This window comes from Sphaerodactylus townsendi, linkage group LG07, assembly GCF_021028975.2.
Source record: "Sphaerodactylus townsendi isolate TG3544 linkage group LG07, MPM_Stown_v2.3, whole genome shotgun sequence".
NCBI classification, from domain to species: domain Eukaryota; kingdom Metazoa; phylum Chordata; class Lepidosauria; order Squamata; family Sphaerodactylidae; genus Sphaerodactylus; species Sphaerodactylus townsendi.
The window spans coordinates 94,298,990-94,311,279 of NC_059431.1; the positions used below are offsets into that span (position 1 = coordinate 94,298,990).

Here is a 12,290-nt window from a genome sequence, read left to right on the forward strand (position 1 = left end):
ATATGTTTTCTTGTACTCCACAGCTGAGTTCTCATGCACCAGAGCTCATCTGACCTGGCCCCCACCATTCATTTCCCCCCTCCACTGCTCAACATTCGCACCTTTTAAATTCAGTCTCCTGCTCACTTTGCCAATTCTTTCCAAGAAAATCCATAAAAATCTAGATTTTGCTAAAAACAGCAAGGCTATTTTTCCTCATACCTTTCTAGGACATTAACAGTGCAATCCTAATTCCAGTTTAAACAAACTGATTCCAATGGGCCTAGATTGGAATATCACTGCTTAGGATTGCTCTGTAAATTCTGCTGGTTTAATCTTTCAAGGATAACTAGTTTCAACCAGATGAGATAATTCTGGTTTCTAACAGAGTGTGCAGGGGAAGGGTGGGGCGAAAGCAATAGGACAGGGCAAAATATTTGGTAAGGAACTTGTAGAGAGGCAGAGGGGAAGGGCAATCAATTGATAAATAACAAGGCAATTTAAATTAAGCACATTTTTTTAAAAAAAACTCTGTAAAACGTTTAATTTTAAAATCATTTTACTATTTTTAAAATTTTATTTTGACAGAATTTCTACCTTACTCTGTATTGTTTTTAGGCTTTCTTTTTGAAAATGCAAGACAGACTGACTGACTGAACAATACAAATGTACCTTCCTCACAACAATTAGTTGGGAAAAATAAACAATACAGATGTTCTTTAGATTCTGGGAAATATTTTCTTTTCTACACCTTTTCTGCCAGAGGAGATAATTACGGGGGGAGGGGGGACCCTCTGGAAGTGTTGATTTAGACTCTCCTTAACAATTGGGAATGATTGACACATTGTATTATGTTCTTTAAGAGGACAAGATTTTGCGTGGAAGACTGGGTGCCAATTTAATTAACAACTCTCCAGTAAGTTTCTTTCTCAAAATATTTTATATATTTTATATGAATATGTAAAGTGTTATATCAAATTGGCTAATTATTTTTTCTTTCTTTTTTGTTTGTATTTATACAATTGATCTCAGTTATAAAAAAGTGTCATAATTGCAATTTTGTAGTCTGGTAGTTGAATACTGCATTATTGTATTACTTCTGACCACTGAGGAAGGCCAGTTGGCTGAAACACTTGTTTTTAAGGATCAAAAAGTGTCCTATTGGACTCTTCTGTGTATTGTAATTGTGATATTATGTGCACGCTATTATGTGCCTTTTACAAGTGTAGATTATTTTAATTTGTAATAAATACACGTGTGTTTTTAATATTTGGCAGTTTTATAATTAGTGGCTCCTTAAACAATTTCTTGACCTCTTAGGTACTTAATTGTTACCATAAATGCTTATTCAAAGTAAATGTCATTGTTATCAATGGGACTTCCTACTCTTGAAGCAATGTATAAGGTTCTGCTCAGGAAACTTATTATCTTTTTTGAAAAAATAGTTCTTGCAATACTTACACAGCAGTAAGCCCCATTTAATTCAGCAGGGACTATTTATTTCCAGATAAAGGGAATATATGATATGCATGTCTAGGCAGAAAATCCAGAATTACTAAGTTTTAAATTCTACTGCAAGTGATAACACTTCTTAGAATCTAGTTGATCCACAGAAGTTTCCTTTATTTGTAAAACAATGCATCAAAAATACCTTGGACCAACCTATTTCTGGACCAACCTATTTCTGGGATGGATGGGGCCCAATAAACTGAAGTTCAACCCACAGAAGGCTGAGGTGCTGCTGGTCAATGATAAAAGTGCTTGGACTTCCAGGGAAATGGCATTTCAGTTGGTCTGAGCTCTGTGGAGCTCCTTGCCACACATCACTGAAAGGGGCAATTACTGGATTTGGAGCTGACAGGATCTGGCTCCAGCTACTCCAGATGTTCTGGCGACCTTCAGTTTGACAGATGGACAAGTTAGGGTTCAAGTCTTGAAAACATTCAGGATCAGTGTGTGTGCAAGTCTTGGCTTTTAGAAGCAGCCTCTCCACTTCTTCACTCCCAGATTTAGTTTCATTTTCTGATTTCTCTCTTTTTCTCTATCCCTATATAAAAAATATTCTCATTTATGTAATTCTTTGCTGAAATTTTTTTAGAACATTCTTAAAAATTACAAAAATGCTCAAGGACTGGGGTCAGCCTGTCCTGAAAGGGGTTGCACTCCCACTGAAGAAACAGGCCTATTGCTTGGGGGTACTGCTAGATCCTGGACTATAGTTGGAAAACCAGATCTCCTCTGTGGTACTTTAGCTTCCGTGGCTATGTCAGCTATATCTGTACCTCAGAAAGCCTGATCTGGTTACCTGTAATTCTGGGAGATAGCCATACCCAACCTGAAGACTGGCAACTCTAGATGTATATTATGCCACTAAACAACATGCCATACTTAAGATGGAGATACCACTATGAAACTTGTATCAATATCTGCAGCACAATTCTCAGCCTGAAGTTCAAATACTAGCTTGTACCTATTTTGAAAGAGAGGAGAGCGATGCAGAATATGCAGCATTACAATATCTGATGAAAGTAGCTTTTTGATAGTCCTTAACTGAAACACCTTCAATTAACACATCATTAGGAAACTTATCTGCCAACTCTCAATGGAATTTAGATTCCATGTTTTATTATTGAGCCTCATTCTATATCCACTGTAAATTCTTTTCAACCTGTCATCCAAAATCCTCTAAAATCTAGTAATTAGTACCAACTAAATGAGACAATAATCTATGAGCAAAGGTTAAAACAGTAAAAGATTACCTCAGGCTACGGAGCCAAATTGGAATTTACATCCTGTATTAGTGTCTTCATTGCCACATCAAAGAAATGGCTTTTCATTCAATACAGATTCCTTCAGTTACATACATATTTGTAAAGCTGCCACATCACCCATGCAATCACTCATTCACAGAAAACATACCTGCCTTCCAGCACTTGTAGGAAACAGACTAGTATGGCAACTGTTCTGAAATCTGAGAAAATCACATAATTTCAAAAACCAAGAAATAGTCTGATGGCTTTTGTCTGTCATGCTGCCAAGTTATCTTTTCATTCACACCCTCACTTTTTAATTTTTAATTTAATCAGATTAAATATACCATTTGTGCACATAATTATTTCCAAGATGGCAATAAAATAGTATTCAAATCCACTGAAGGGTTAACAGCAGACTCAATAGAAAAAGGGAGGGGAGAGGGAGGCCAAATCATATCATAGTTGCCTCAACCATATGTCTAGTGGAACAGCTCTGTCTTACAGGCCCTGCGGAACTGCATAAGCTCCTGCTAGGCCCCGGTCTAATTGGACAGAACTGTCTACCAGACAGGAGCCACGGCTGAGAAGGCCCTAGGCCTGGTTGAGGCTAGCCGAACTTCCTTTGGGCCAGGGACCTTTAGGCTAGGTCAGGGGTAGGGAACCTGCGGCTCTCCAGATGTTCAGGAACTACAATTCCCATCAGCCTCTGTCAGCATGGCCAATTGGCCATGCTGGTAGGGGCTGATGGGAATTGTAGTTCCTGAACATCTGGAGAGCCGCAGGTTCCCTACCCCTGGGCTAGGTTGAAAGAGCCTAACGTCTGCTAATAAAAGGAAACACCTTTCATTAAGACCAACTAAGATAACAACAGTGTGCAAGCTTTTGAGTTCTCCAGAGTTCTTTATCAGGCTAGATGTTAAAAGGGTGAGGACGGGAAACTATTCAGACTATCTCTATAGTCTGGAGTTGTAATTCTAGAATAACTCAACCCCTACCTGCGGGTTGGCAAACCTAGTAGAATCTGTCACAAGAAGGGGATGGAAGGAAGTTCTCAAATATACAGTTTACTCCTACTCTCCTACACATGGTTAAGAGATCAGACCGCATAAGAAGGGGGCTGTTCCAGGATACAGAAAAGTAAAATCCCAAGAAAGCAAACTTTTTCAGTGTCCCACCATTAAATCATATTGGAAAAAAAACATCTATATTAGAGTGACCAAGTTCTCCCTGGCTACTGGCAGTGGTGTGGGGAAGGGCTGCCAACTCCAGGTAGAAAACTCCTGAAGATTTAGGGATGGAGCCTGGGAAGGACAGGGACCTCAGTGGGGTACCATATGCCATACAGTCTACCCTTCAAATAATCAGTTTTCTCCAGGAGAACTCATCTCTGTGGTCTGATGAACTAAAATTCTGTGGGATCCGCAGGTCCCACCTGGAGGCTAGCATTCCTAATCCATATTCAGAAGAGAGATTTAGAAGAACAATCCATATTCAGAAGAGAGATTTAGAAGAACAATCTATTTTTTTTAAATTAAAAGTTCGAAGTACTTCACACATTAGTAATCCATGAAACATCTCTGTACAATAACCTAGTGTTATTATCCCCATGTTGCAGAGGCAAGGCTGAGCATAAAGGACTGAGGGGTTGCCTAAGGCCACCTAATACATTTGTGGCTGAGATGAAATTTGAACTGGGGATTTCCTGACTCATCATCTTAATCGCTACACTACATGAACTCTGTTTCCATTTTCATGATCTAGTTCAAAGATAGAGAAGTAGCAGGATTAAGCACGTTGTGTAAAATCTTTGGCAATTCAACATAATTCTTCCAACCAAACAAGTCAACAAGTTGTACTCCAAAACTATTATTATTTAAGCAGTTTAACATATAGATAAGGAAGGAAGAAAAATGCAAAACATCAGGGTAGATGTTTTTGATACTTCACATAGCTTCATTTTTTAAAGAAATAAGACAATGACCTGTTGCCAGTGTTCACATTTTTTGCTGTTGTATAGTCCTGGAACACTGCAAATGAATCAGCAATCCTTCATCTTCTTTTGACACAGCTATACCATAAAGGAAAACCAAGAAAAATGAAACCTAAAATCCTTAGAAATGTAAACAGGAATAGCAGTTATTTTTCAAGAAGTACTCTACGTTCACAATCACAGTCAATACCGAAAGTCATCCAAATCTCCTTGAGGCACAGCTGGTTTGCTGAATCACAGTGCTTGAAGCAACTTTAGTTCTGACCTAGATAGCCCAAAGATCTCATTGGATCTCAGGAACTAAACAAGGATCGACCCTGGCAAATATTACAGTGGTCCTCAGGCAAAATCAGTCGACTTCTACGTATGGTCACCACAGGGCTGGAGAAAAATGCTGTCTTTTTAAAATAGAGGTTTGATGGGATGTTATTTACCTTACCTGGATGGGAGTTTACCAAGGAAGGAAGGCTCTGTAGAGGAAGGCAGCAGCAAACTACCTCTGCTTAATCACTTGCCTTGAAAATCCTACAGGGTTACCACAATTCAGCTACAACTTGCCAGAACTTTATGCATACACGTATGAGATTTAGCTTGATTTTAATGTGTTTATGTTTTGTTTTTAAGACATGTTTTTATTATATATGTTTCCAATGTTAACCACCTTGGAGGCCCTGGTGAGGGCAAAAAGGCAAGGTAAATTTTGGTAAATTTTGTAAGTCAATGTATAAATGAATGGCAACAGCTTCCACATATGGCAGGATCCTTTCTCTTTTCACTTACTCAGCACAGAGACAAGCAGCCTCCATCTTGAAGACAGCTGAGGGGGGTGGAAGAATCTTAAGATGATATCAGCTGGCAGCACCATCTCCCATAAACTCAATAAAGTCTGGAGGGATCAAACTGGCCACGGAGAGATGGAAGTGGAGTGCACACAAGCCTGGACACACAGGGATATGGTGGCCGAGGGGAAAGAAATTACCAGACAGTGCTAATTGACAGATTGCTCTGGATCTCAACTCCCTGTTGGCAAAGCTTTTACTGTATTCCTAATAATGTATGGATGGCCAAGCCTATGATGGATAAAAAGATTATGCTAGTCTACAGACAATATTAATTGAAACCATATTCTGGATGACTGGACTAAACAAAAACTTCTTCGTTTTTAATCTGTATATGCAAAACAATAAACTATACGGAAAACTGGAATAATTAAAACTATAACAGAGGGCCAGAAAATGTTGTTACTTGAAAATAAAAAACAAAACAGTTGAAAATAGAAAACAAAAACAAGTAACGCTACTGAAAAAACTCTGCACAAGATGAGGGAATAGGAAAAGGCAACACAAATTCTGCAGGTGGGATATAGATATCAACTCTACGAAGGCCTTGTTTGTGCAAAGTAAAGTGTTTAACAAACGTTAATGCTGAACAGCAATTCCCACTATATTTTTCAACGAGTTTTCAGTTACAGAAAAAATATATGTAGACAAATACTATAGTGCAGGAATGCCAAGTGCCCAGATACGTATTTTCTCACAGATGGCTCCCCCACCCACCCTCACCTCTGAGGCCAGCACAAAAACACTGAGGAAGTCATGCTACATGTTGATCTCACATCTGGGTGAAAACAGCAGAGAACACTCACTCTATGGTAATACCATGGAGTTTCCAGAACATCAGCCAACAAGCTGACCTCACGCTCGAGTTTTCAGTCAGATGTGACACTGGCATGTAGCATAACATCATGTCCTCTTTTCCTGCTTCCAAAGCTCCTGGGGCTGCCAAGAAGCGGCCTGGCATTTTTACTACGGTGTTAGGCAAGTGCTTAGCAAATACAAAGTGAAAGTCTGAAAGAATTATGATAGTGAGAACAGTGTCCAAAACCCCATCCAATTTCCTCTTGAATGTGTAGGAAGGAAGCAAAGGTAGAAGACCCAGTTTCCCCAGCCACTCTGGAGTCATTGGCTATTGTTTGTCCCTGAAACAACAGCCCACATTCACTCACCAGGTAACTACCATCACCTGTCTAAGATCAGAGTCACAATATGATAGGCCCACTTTGCGCCCCCACCCCCCGCCCGCCCGCCCATTCACACATCACTCATCCAACTAAATAGGAGGAACCTGACTGACTTGAAAGCTGGCCTGCACACAATCTGAGCGATCTGGGCACAACACAGGCTTTCTTAAATTAAAAAAAATTAATTTTATTTGGATAACAGAAGAAAGTTGCATATACCCAGTGGTGGGATTCAGCAGGTTCGCACCACTTTGGCAGAACCGGTTGTTAAAATGGTGCTTGTAAACCAACAGTAGTAAAATTATTTAAATCCCACCACCGGACCGGTTGTTAAATTATTTGAATCCCACCATTGCATATACCTATCTGCATGGCGAACAGGGAACAAGGAAGACTTCAGGTGCACACAGGAATGCAAAGTAGAATGAAAATGGCACAGTAAGCTACTACAACTAGACTAAACTGGTGCGCCAGTTTAGATCCTGAGCCATGTCAGCCTGCATGGAGTTTTCCTACAAGGATAATAAATTATTCTCGAACTTTGCTTGCTTCTGAAAAAAGCAAGCATAATTCTCTCCTAACAGTTTTATCAATCCTGGTACAATCATACCCATATGACCTTTTCCACCCCTCTGGTGCTAAGCTAATCACTGATTTGGGTGAAGAAACCCTATCCCTCTCTGTGGGGCTCTGTAATTTGCTGTCCTGTTACCGCTCTTACTACAAAGGCTGTCCAAAGAGATTGACACTTTTCCCAGGTTTTCTTCCACTCCCCCCCCCCCCTTTAAATAATTCACCAGTGCTCTTAACATTCCAGTTCTCACCAAGCTGGTTTCTTTTTTCTTTTTTTGCGGGGGGGGGGGGGGGGGGGGGGGGGGGCAGGGGTTGGGGAACTTTTTTTGTTAATTTACAAGTGCATTTGAAGAATCTCTGAAGTATGTAAAGTGTGGGTGGTCATATTTTGTTGTTGCCTTGATTGGCACAGAGGACAGTCCCAAAAACCTGAGCTGCATGTACTTTATCACTTTCCAAAATGTAAGGTACCAACAAGTTACAGGCAAGCCTTCGGGAGCTATAAAAACAAGTTGAGCCAAAATTATACACAGCTGTAAAAACAGCAGAAAGCACCTTGTTTCCATGATCCAAAAAACACATGTATGGTTATATGTATATGTGATTATATGTATATATTTCTCTGTGACAGCAATATAAAAACCTGGGCTTAAAACAATACCAGCAGACTGCAGAGCCTACAATTTTCACTGCTAAGCTGAAATTAGACCTCTAACCTGGAAAAAAAGACTCATTTCTAAACAAAGGTACAATGCAGCACAACAAATGATCCTTACAATATGATTTCCTAATATTTTCAAGTAACTTTCAGAAACCAATTCAGGAGCACCCAAGCTCTGAGTACATTTTTTTTTTAAAAAGGCAAACTACTTTCTCCGCCACAGCCTGATTTTATTACTATTAAAGAAAGAGCAACCTTGTAAGATAGCAGGTAGTTCTGGCAAAATATTTTCTAAATCTAATACAAGTGGTTGGAGTTAATACATTACAGAAATTAGTTCCATTCCTATTTATCCCACCCCTTCTACAAATGCTTATCATAGGAAACATATTTATTTACTTCATATATAATCTGACTTCATAAATGGATAATATACTTATTTATGTAATATATGGGCTGGCTTTCGCACAGAGATCGTGGCAGTTCACAACTAAAAACAATGCAGTAAAAACAGCATAATTCTTTCAACCAACAATTACATTGTAGAGATTGTAAACCAAATTAGAGAACATGACACTAACTGTGCAATCCAAAGGGAGGGGCAAAGCTGCACTGAAAGCAGCGTGGCCCGTGAGCAGAGGAGTAGCAAGGGGGGACAGCGCCTGGTGCACTGGTGCATCCTCCACCCCGTCCTGCCCCGGAATGCCCCCGTTTTTGTGCTGATTCCTCCTCTGCCACGCCTTCATTTTCTGGCACTTGCTTCTTTGCTGTGATGAGCTATTGCCTAGCCCCCGGTTCTTCTTTCATTTGTTTAAGGTTGTGGGGAAGGGTTCTGTTCATTTTTGCTCTGTTGAGTTGGTAGAATTTTATTTCTGTACTCTTTCTGGCAGGTTTCATTTGAGCCATTTTGATGCAGTAGTTGAGATTTAAACAGAGGCTAGTTTTCATTAGATGTGTCAGGAATTAGTTTAAAAATTAGGTTTCTTCCTAATTAAGCTTGTGGTAGGTATCAAGAAGAGAAGAGTCAATGATCTTGTTTGCCAAATAGGTAATTAGCATACAGTAAACCTTTTCAGAGTCAGCTTTGAGCTTCATAACAGTTAAAAGATGTCTTCAAAAACTAGTTCACCAGTTCAGGCTGTAGCTTGACTTTGCAGATGAGCTCTTTTCAGCTCCTTTGTGCGGAATTGGGGAGCTTGCAGCAGAGGAGCCAGGACAAATTTTAGTACAGTTACTTCTCACTTTTTAAAAAGTTTTGACACTCCATCTCCAAGATAGTTGCAGGTTAACCTTAGACATGTTCTAGAATTGGAAGTCACTACTTAGTTGTTATTTCAACAAGCTGAGGAAAAAAATGGAAAACTATATTTTGAAGCAAGGTCAGGTTAGGTGACTTTCTACACAACAAAACCTGTTTTCTTGGGGAAGGCTTCTTAAAATGCTCTGCTGCTGTTTGTCGCTCACCTGCCGTGCCAGGTGCCATCCCCCCAGGGCAACTGCCAAGATGATGGAGATGGAACTAATTGGATGAACACTGTGGGAAGACAAGGCACACAAGACAGGATCTGTAATGGTGAGGAAATACTTTGCTGAGCTCTATGAGTTGCACTCCACAAAACCACTGGCCTATGAAGGAATTGTTCTGGCTGGACTTCTGTCTTGTGGCTCAGAGGCTCCTCTGTTGCCCTCCAAAGAGTGTGTACAGTGTGTTTTTTTCTTATTGGGGCAAAACATCGCTCATACTGCTTCCTTGGAATGCTCAGCAGTTGGTCTTCCTGAAGGTCAACACGTCCCCATTCGACTACCCAATTCTGGACTTTGGGGTTGGCTAAAGTGAGCACGTGCTCTCGCCTGCGTCTCCTCAGAATGTGTCTTGGGCAGTCAGGGTGAAACATTCTTCCCAAAATGAACAAGTCAAAAGAATGAAGAGGCAGAGCTATTTAGCAGTGTGACTGGTGATGACCTCCACAATCCCTGATGCCATTCCAAATCCACCTGCACCCAAATGGCTCCACCAAACTTAAATAGCTGTGTGGCACAGGGGATGCTGAAGGTGATGCTTGGCTCACTTGGTTCTTGGCCAGCCATCCCAAACCAAAATTGCATGCTGAGAATAATGCAGCTGCACCAAAACTGTTCATCTTGTTGGAGTGCTCCCATTTTGATTTTCTTCTGTTGTGTTTCTCTGTTTATTTGATACTGGTTCTGTTAGGCTTCACAAGGCATTCGTTTGCAGTTTTGCTGGATTGGGCTCTGATATGGTTCTGTTGGGCTTATGTCTTGGAACAGGTTGCATTGGCCTGTGGGTGCTCACAGCCATGCCACACTGCTTTTCCCCAGAGGGGAAAAAAACTTGTGTTTTTTTTCCTTCATTGGAAACAAGGGGGGTGGGAGGATGGAGGGCAACTGCATACAACAGAAGATTTTTGCAGAGCTCTGGTGGGTTGCTTTTCAAGATAGAGGCACCAAATGTGCAGGATAGTTGCTGATGACTGTCCTCAGAAGAACTTCCAACTTTGATGAAGTTTTAGTAGAAGAGTTCCATCCTATGGGGCATTCAAATGGAGGAAAACTGGGTGCTCATAAAATTGGACCCCTTCACCCCTTGACCCAAACTTCACCAAACTTTGACATTATTCAAAGGAGAGACACTTGCAACATTGCTGCAAATTTGATGTCTTTACCTTGAAAAGCAGCTCCTCAGAGCCCCCCTCAATTCCCCATAGACTTTAATGGAGCCAAACATTATCTGAAAAGAAATAACCAAAAAAGTTCCACCTAATTTACCTGCATAGATATTCAACTTTTTTCATCTTAAAAAAGGGGTCCAATAATCTCAAATCTGAAAATACTGAACAACATGGTGTACACCCCTACTCCTTAATAGTGGTATGGGGTTTAGCAGTACTTATATGTTTCTATATGCAAATCAGCTCACCTAAAACAATTAAAGAGATATACCTCCACTGACATTGCTGAACAATGGGAGGAGATTAGAGAAGTGCCTCTTTCATAGAGGTGAATTATTTGTACAGCTTAATATCCACTGACAGGTGAATCTTCCTTCTTTATTCCACATGCAGCTAATGGTGCTATTGACTGGTTTGCAGAGAATGTCCACAGCATGGAAACAATCTGTCTGTTGTCAAAAGTTACAAAAAGGCCTAAAATTAACAATACCAGGATATAAGCTGTTTTAAATGTTCATATGTTGACATAAAACAAGTACAAATCTATTTGCCCTCTTACTGTGTGAGGCTGCTGATCATAAATAATAGATATTCTGTGTGGCTCTATGATTATTTAATATAATGATTAAAAACATGGGTGTGGTGGTTTGTGGAAAAAGAGATAAGATGGGAGGGGATGGACAAATAAAACAAGATGCTACTGTCAGAACCAGCAGAGAATACAATCTCATGTGAAGATGTTCTTTGAAGAGAAATTCCCAGTCTGACACTAACAGATTCAGATAGATATGTCATCTGGTCCGCTCTGGTCCCACCTTGTCTCTTCCATATTTGTCTCACCGTGACTTTCATCTGACCTAAACTGAACTCCTACACTTGGTTTTGCTAGCTTAGCATCTTCAAGACAATGAGCCCATGAAAAACTTGAGCACAAGAATACACTGCTGTTCTGGGTTCCTCATCTCTTTTGCACTTCTGTGTACATTTTCTTTCATTAAATGATGTTAATATAGTTCCTTCTGCACTGAGAAAACTAACACAAATTAATAAGGGGGGTGGGAGGGTGGGGGTAAGAGAAAGGACCAAAGGGGAAAAGAGGGAGAAAAGCTTACGTGAAAGGTCTTCAGTCAGGGGAGCATTTGTTGTTATTTTTCAAATTTGCCCATTTAGCCCACACAGACCTTGTTACTTTGACCATTACACCAGCTACAATGCTTTTTCCACTAAACAAAAGTGTTGATCCAGTCGCAAACTATGGATATGCAGGCAGTGCCTCTGAATTCAGCAAATCACAAGTCAACATACAAACAATGGATGTAGTCATTATTTAAGATTCAACTGTCTAATAAACTAAAAGGCTGATAAGGACTGGGGAGGTTACTTTAAAATTTACCACACACTAAATATTTAAGGATATGTTTACATTTTGTGATTAAAAAGAATAGGTAGTTACCAGAGAGTGCCTAATGCAGAACAGAATTCACAGTGAATGGCAAGCACTGGAAAGAAGGGGTGAGGAGGGGGCACCAACCATTTTGGAACACTTTAATCTGTTTGCAAGTATAAATTAAACATAAAGTGTGTTCGGCAATTTCAAATCCCACATTAGGCAATATTAGATATA

The 12,290-nt window shown here is 40.1% G+C and overlaps 1 protein-coding gene across 2 annotated transcripts in view; it reads right to left on the minus strand.

The window, feature by feature from the left end:
- LPAR1 (lysophosphatidic acid receptor 1) overlaps window positions 1-12,290 on the minus strand; it is a 58,857-nt gene that overhangs the window by 45,381 nt on the left and 1,186 nt on the right. The gene's annotated exons all lie outside the window — the stretch shown is intronic.